The following is an 8,528-nucleotide window of genomic DNA, read 5'->3' as shown; positions in this document are numbered from 1 at the left end:
CAGGTGAATAAATTTCATAGGGCTCCTAATATCTAGCAACGAGTCAATGTTTTCCCATATTTACTAAGAGTTTCCCAAATTCATCCTTTTGGTATGATGGTCTTGCTAGGGGGTGGCTAGTTATAAAGAGACATGGTGTAATTGACCGTGTGGTTGGGTGGAAAATTGCTCAGCCTTAGTTTTTTTGAAAACTTGTATTCAAATAAGTCGTTCTAATTTCTACAATTAAATTTATATGCAATCAAGTTGATTTATGAAATTTTGCATGAAATTTCTCTTATGTGATTTCTACCAAAAGACTATGCTTAATTACAACATGGAATTATTAAGAAGTTATGAATTTGCTAGCTTGTTTGCATGTTTGAATTTATGTTTACAAATTTGAAGCATTGATGTCTTTATTGCATAGATGAAATATCCTTACATTCTCTTTATAAAACTCTATGAGTGAGTTGAAAATGAAAGAGTTCTATGTAACATCTCAATTTATCTCCTTGGAAAAATGTGTAATTAAATATGTTTGAAACCATGCATAGATAACTTTATTTTCTATTATATTGATCATTATGAGTTAGAAATACCATGGTGTTGTAAACGTTATAAATATTTTACTTTTACAGTTAATAAAATGAGTTTAAAATTTTGAGAAAAGTGTATTTTCAAAATTTTATAGAAATGTTTTAGTATTATAAGTTTGAGTTATCTAATTTGTAAAATCCAAATACCTCAAAAAACAATTCACAATATTAAATTTATTTATACATTATTACAATCTTACCCAAATTTATACTACCAAATTTTGATAAAACAAAATGAAATATTTATTAGTTAAATTACGAATTTAAAAAATTCCAAAACATTTAAATTTAATAATATTTAGAAAAAGTCAAGGAAAACTAAGAAAACATATAACATTTAAACTGCTCAATTACTCCTCGGATAAAAATATATAAAGTATTGATAAAAATATATATGCAAATATATCAAGTATTGTTGTGGTGTGCTCTAAGGATCGCAGATTTGAAAATATTTTAACTAAGAAGAAGAAGAAGAAGAAATTATTTTAACGTCCACGAGGCTAAAGATAGTCTATGGGATAGATTGCTTCTTCATCTGCTTGATGTATTCGGCCCTTTTTCTGTGAAGCTTCACAATAAATACTCCCATTTTCTCAACAAACCCCTCGCTAAATAGATTATCCCAAGAGCTAGCTGCCAGCATATCTGCATAACTTTCCCTGTTGTCTTTGAAGGCCTCACATTCTAAAATGAAATGTTTTTCTGTTTCCACTTTTCCGGAAGAACAAAAAATGCATACCCTTTCCTCCCACACTTCCTTTGGCCTTTTCCAGCGCCCTATTTCACAACGAAGTTGATGAGAATTAGTCCTTAACTGAGCAATAAGAATTTTGGTTCTCTAAGAGGTATTGGCCTCTATGTATGCTTTTGGTTGATGATTATGAGTGGGATTAAACAATTCAATATAATAATTTTTCTTTCTTCCTAGCTCCTTATCCCAAGTACATTTGTGGAACTTTTCCATAACAAAAGATTTTATCTCTTTGTTGTTTATGGGACACGTGTTCAAGCAAATACCCCATTTACTAAACCATTTGTTATTTTGTTGCATCCAAGTTTTTTTGCTCTTGCACAATCTATCATTAAAGACAACCTTAGGCTATCTACCCTCTTCCATTTGCTCAATTTTTTTTAAATACCTTATGATTCGCACCTGTTATCACTCAGATTTTTTCCTTAGAAGTTATCAAAGAAGGAATAGTCCGAGGTAACCACAAACCTAATCTTTTAGACTCAGGTTCTAGCCAACCTAAGTCCAGAGAGGGCTTTCTCTTTATAATTTAATTTTGTTTCGAATAAGATTTTAGGCTAGTTCTTAGTGTTTAGGATTGTTTTGTTTTGATTGGATGGCGGAATTAAGAAAACAGATGGGCAGAGAAATTATTTAGGCCATTGGACTATGGAGTCAATCAAGAAAGGCTTAACTGGATTTGATTTATCACTAAGGTAAGAATCCACAGGGCAGGTTAGCACCGCAAAAGCAAATTTGCTGGTTTAAATGGATGGAGTAGTCCTAACCAGGGCCAAGGGCAATGAAGAATCCTTAACTAGGATTAAGATGAAGAAATGAAGGATGATCAGTAGTAAAGGGCAATGAAGAATCATTTACTATGGACCAAAGGGGGGTAAACTATTAGGCCCCTATACTACTAGTGTAACCCCTTATTGTTATTAGTACAACCCCCTTATTATATTGCTGTACCCATGTAGTCCCCATATTATTACTATTGTGCCCCATAGAAGCCCACTACTATTATTATTGTGCCCTTACATTATTATTGTTATGTCCGCTCTAATTATATTATGACCCCTTAGACTCCTATATATAGAAAGTAGGTCTTGTCATTTGTATCATCCAAGAATTGTTCATTTGTGTAATGTAAAGGAGGTTGCCCCCTCGAAGAGGCTTATTTCTAAGGCGTTCATCTATCTTTTCTATCTTTTTGTGAGTTGGTTTCATAAAATTTGGTATCAGAGCTTTGGATTCTAGGGTTTCACTGCTCCAAACAGGTCATCGTGGTATTTTCACTATAACGTTTTTCTGTGATGTTTCTGAAGCTAAAAAAAAACCCATTTGAGAAAACCTCTCGCTGAACCTCAGGTCCAAATTTTAGATCTTGTCTCACTATATTCTCGGAGATATGATTTGAGAAAGTTAGGGTTTGTTGCAAGCTCCAGAAATTCATCTAAAATAGGTCATCGTGGGATTTTCACTATAACTCTTTCGCTACAAAGTCTTAGAAGCTAAAAAAAAAAACCCATTTGAGAAGAAATCTGTCTAGACCATGGCCCCAAATTTTAGATCCTGTATCACAACAGTTTTGGAGATATAGTCTAAGGAATTTAGGGTTTTTAAAGACCCCTGAATTTCAACTAAAACAGGTCACCTTGGGAAAATAGTCATAACTGTCTCTCTGAGCATCAGATTGAAATTTCGTAAGAAGTTGCAGAAAGAGGACGAACATCAGTTTCCTGTGTATACTGTTCAGATCCAAAGGTCAAAAAAGTGACACGTGACACTTCATACAAGTTTTCTCTTCTGAAAAGGTATATAATAAAGTCATATTGGAAGATTGTGCATAACTCTTTCTTGGAGAATCCAATTTCGATTAGACTAGTGGCATTGGAAGGAGGACACGAAGGGCTACTGCAGGTCACAATTTTAGAACTGGAATATCCAAAATTACAGAGTTACAATCGTTTCAAGATCGAGCTCCTAAAATCAAGAAAAGGAGATATGAGGAAGTTTGATGGCAAAGATCCGGTAAATTGGATAATACAGATGGAGAAATATTTTAATCTACATGGTGTACCACTATTACAAAAGGTATGTATTGCATCTTCATATTTAGAGCCAGATCAAGTTTTATGGTATAAAGGGCTTTGTTCTCGTAAACAACTTGTTACGTGGTCAATTTTCATGGAGGAAATGATAGCACATTATAAGGATACAAAGAGCAACACCGTCTTTAGTGCAATACCACAAAAATTGGAAGAAAAAAGAGAAAAAGGGATTTGTTACAAAGTGGAAAGCAAAATTATGGCAACAAGGAAGTCTACCCCTCACAACTGTAAATATGGAAGTGTTGTTTCTCATAGCCTTGCACAACCTACAAGGGTACAATTGGAAGAAAAAAGAAAAAAAGGGCTTTGTTACAATTGTGATAGCAAATGTACTAAAGGTCATAAGTGTGCTGAGAAGAAATTATTTTACATAGAGTATGAAGAGGAGGAAGAAAAAGATCAAGAAACATCAAAAGAAGAGGATATACGCCAGGACCCAACCCCGGAGAAAGAAGAAATGAATCCAACCATATCTTGTAAAGCATTGGCAAGAATTACCACTCCTCAAACTCTCAAGATAGAAGGACATATCAAGAAGTGAAAGATCACATCGAGAAAGAAGAAATGAATCCAACCATATCTTGTAATTCATTGACCGGAATTACCACTCCTAAAACTATCAAGATAGAAGGACATATCAAGAAGAATAATGTTCAAGAAGTGAAAGATCACATCGAGCATCAAGAAATGAATCCGACCATATCTTGTAAAGAATTGGAAGAAATTACCACTCCTCAAACTCTCAAGGTAGAAGGACATATCAAGAAGAAAAAGGTTCAAGCAGTGAAAGATCACATCGAGCATCAACAACAAGTTCTCCAACTTTTAAAGGATAACGCCACTTTGGTGCAAAATCGAATGAAACAACAGGTAGATCAACATCGCAGTGAAAAAAGTTTTGATGTAGGTGATTGGGTATTTTTATGGCTACATCTAAAGCAAGCTATTTATGAGAAGGAAATGTTGGCAATACTACATGCACTTAAGGAAGGGCGACCTTACCCAATGTGAAGACACTTCAAGGTAAAAATGGATCATGATAGTCTTAGATACTTTTTAGAACAAATATTATCTTTAGAAGAACAGAAAAAATGGGTCACCAATATGTTGGGTTATGACTTTGACATCATCTACAGAAAAGGGAAGAAAATTTTTGTTGTAGATGCACTCTCAAGAAAGGATGAGGATGTGGAAGCATTGTTTTGTGCTATTTCTATTATCCAACCAGATTGGATCAATGAAGCAAGGGATGAATGGAAGAAAGACAAAAAGTGTGGCCACTCATTCAAAAGTTGCAAAATATCCCAATTCAAACAATGTTGCCAGAACTTGAAGAGGAAGGAAAAATCATATTGGAACCTGGAGCAGTCATAGAAACAAGAACCCGATAGCTACGAAATCGATCAATTTCAGAGTATCTCATCAAGTGGAAGAACTTACCCGCTAAAAATTCCACATGGGAGGACAAGAATTTTATACAGAAGCATCAAGAACTATTCAAGCGTTGAGGACAACACTTTTTGAAGGAGAGGGGCATGTTAGGCCCCTATACTACTAGTGTAACCCCTTATTGTTATTAGTACAACCCCCTTATTATATTTTTGTACCCATGTAGTCCCCATATTGTTACTATTGTGCCCCATAGAAGCCCACTACTGTTATTATTGTGCCCATACATTATTATTGTTATGTCGGCTCTGATTATATTATGACCCCTTAGACTCCTATGTATAGAAAGGAGGTCTTGTCATTTGTATCATCCAAGAATTGTTCATTTGTGTAATGTAAAGGAGGTTGCCCCCTCGAAGAGAATTATTTCTAAGGTGTTCATCTATCTTTTCTATATTTTTGTGAGTTGGTTTCATAACATAAACTACAGAAGTGAGGGAGAAATTAAGAATTCCTAGACTAAGGCAGTTTAGTAGAAAACATAAAGAAAGCAAACAATTAACACAAAGAGCACTTAAGCTAATTCTGATGATATCATTCCTTGTTTTTTACAAATTTAATAAGAAACACATATGAATATTTCATAGCAAAAAGAGAAGACAATATTTAAACACGAGAAGATGATACTTATTTGTTCCAACTGTGCAGAAGAATCGAGTGAAATGTCCTTAGCTTTATTTCATTTCCAGCAAAACTAGTCCAGTCTTGAGTACAATCGCTCCTTGGCTTAAAAATAAAATGTCTACAGAAATGTGTTTTAATCTACGCTAATTACTTCAATTTGTGAAGTATTTATACAAAAATTGATACAAAATATCTCATAACCATATGAGAATTATTCTAGGAAACAAAAAATATCTTCAACACGAAGATAGAGACAGATGGAGAATTGTTTTCTTGTTGTCCCTTTTATTGTGACTGTGCTGGCTATTGTAACTCAGATTAGGCTTTTGCAGTTGCTTTGTAGTTATGTGCTAGAATCACTTTTTATCTTTTACCTACTGATACTCTTTACCTGTTCTGCTTTGATCCTGTTTTACCTGTTTTACCTGACAGCCATGTTTTACCATATAGATTTACTACAGTACCTTATAGTAAATCAGTCAAGTTTGTCCACCATTCACAGTCAGGTAATTTCATCCTTATCATTTTTCTGTAAACTTCATTAGCTTCTGTGTACTTGGCCAAATTTGGTTTTCTTGTGAACAAGTGCTTAACTTCATGTTCTATGTAGAACAAATTCTCAAGGCCATCATAAAGCACCTTTCCAGTGGGCAAAGATTTCACCCCTGAAGTACTAGCTTGGCTTTTGGCTAGCTTGTTTAACTTTTCAATGTAATCTTCTTGGGTCATCAATTTGTTGTGTATTACCATAGGACTGGGAAGTTCTTTTTCTCTTAAGATGCCATATTTCAGCATGAAGCTGTCAATGTCTGCTTGGATGCTTTGACATCTTTTCTCCAGATTTAGCATTAAGTTCCTTTTAGTGAGAAACTTTTTTTTATTTCTATGATTGTTGTCGTTCTATCCTCTATTTCCAATTCATCAAGATGATATCTGTTTTTGTTGTTCAAAAAGGTGATCAACTGATTGGCTTCTTCAGGTTTATTTCCCAATTCTTCTACTGTCTTATGGATTGCCTCTGTAGCCATTTTGACTAATTTTGTTTGCACAAAAATAATATGAATAGAAGGCCAAACATCATTGATGGAATCAATGATGTTGGACCAAAGAATTTCTTTCATATCTCCTAATGGCTCTTGTAGTGTTAAGTCCTTCTCAAGAGTTTTTATCCTTTCAACCATACTTTGGTTCTTCTGAGCTTCTTCCTTCTGTTGTATTTGTGCAAGTTTACAATTGGTCTCTGAGTTTCTTGAGCTCAGTGGCCTAGATACTCATTTCTTCCATGGCCTTGATCAATTTTGCAGTTTTCTCTGTTGGTGTCTCTGTGCTTGTCGATGTACCTGTACCTACTAAAGTACCTGTTACTAGCAAAGCAGTTGCTGGTGGAATTGTTGGTGCTAATGCAACAACCAAGGTGGAGGGCACTGCTGTGGAAACTATAGGTATTACAGTCTGAGGAGTGGTGGCCAACTCACTCTGCTTTGACTGTATCAAATTATCCAATTCTTTTTCAGTTTCCTTCAATTGGTCATTCAACTTAAGGACTAGGTCCATAAGCTCTTCCTCCTTCTGTGTTTCCAACACTTCAGTTGTTTGAGGATGATGAAGAGGAGGAATCTTAAGCTGCTTCTTTAGTGCAGCTATGTCATCATTTTTCTTCTTTATAAGCTTCTTTGCTGCTTTCACATCCTTGAGATCATGTCCCAGCTCTATGAACAAGTCCTCTAAGGAATTTATTCTGGTGTCTTTGGCCTGTGAAGAGGCCTTTTCCAACTGGAATTGTGCTAAGATGTTATTGAGTGAATTCTGAAGTTGGTGGGCTGTTATTGCCTTGCTGGACAAGGTGGAATAGACCATTTCACCAGTTTTCTTATGCAACTCTATTTGGTCAATAGGATGGATATCCTTTGCCAATACTTCAAAATCTATTTTTAGGTAATCTGCCATTGATTTAGGTTGCTGTATGGTTGGCTTCAGAAAACTCATCTGCATTTTACCTTCTTTTATATCAAAGGCTGAAATTAGCCTTGTTTGGTTTATTGGAGCCATCTTTAGATAATGTGCATAGCTTTGCACCTTTAACATTTCATTCCTTGCTTTTATTTCCTTGTATTTTTCCTTGATATCTAGGCTCTGTCCAGCAGGAGACTTGAAGGAGGATACTTCCACACTCTGTTGCCTTTCCAACATTTGAGCGTGTGAGGTGGAAGGTTCTTGTGTCCCTCTTGAAGGAGTGGTATGCTTGTTTTCTGTCCTCTCTGCTCCCGAAGTTCCTATTGTCTCTTTAGTGTATTCCTACTCTGAATATGGATTTAACCTTTGCCTCTTAGCATAGGTTTGGGCAACATGCCTACTGGAAGGAGTGGCCTCATCTTTGTGCCTTTTGAGGTTCTTCTCCTCATTTAGAGGAGTATGCAAAATAGGAGGATTTCTCATGATTTGTTCAGGTTGAGCAAGTTCCTTTGAAATTTTAGGCTGTTTAGATTATTCTGGTTGTTCTGAAAGTTATGGTTGCCCTGATGGTCTTGCCTCTGTTGTCTGCCCACTATGTCCCTGGGATTGCCTCTGAGATTGAGACTCTCCTGGCACCTGTACAAAGGAATTTTCATCAAGTCTTCTATCTAAATCTATCAATACATTGTCAACAACAACCTCTGTGCTATCTTGATCTATCAAAGTGCCTTATGTGAGCCTCCTGTTGCAACAGGTTTCATATTTCATGATTGACATTTTTACATGCCAAATATGTCATCTTTCTTGCAGCAAGGTTCCATATTTCCCGAGAAGAAAACCAGAGAAGAAGTAATAAAGTGTACCAATTCAAATGTCACTGCTGTGATTCCATTTTTGAGGAGTTGTCCCAGTTTTGAAGAGTTCTTCATTTTGGGAGGTCCAGACAGTCTAATCCTGGCCTCCCTAGGTTTCAATTTTCTGTTTTAGAATATAGAGAATGACATCTGTCCAAACAGTTTAATCTTGGCAGATTTGTAGATAGGTAGAGAATCAAAGGGACCCAACTGTTTAATCTGGGCC

This window comes from Pinus tabuliformis, chromosome 5_2, assembly GCF_031772625.1.
Source record: "Pinus tabuliformis cultivar Carrire ecotype Pingquan chromosome 5_2, CPIR1, whole genome shotgun sequence".
NCBI lineage: Eukaryota > Viridiplantae > Streptophyta > Pinopsida > Pinales > Pinaceae > Pinus > Pinus tabuliformis.
The sequence above is the reverse complement of the archived record's forward strand: the minus strand, read 5'-3'. Positions refer to the sequence as shown.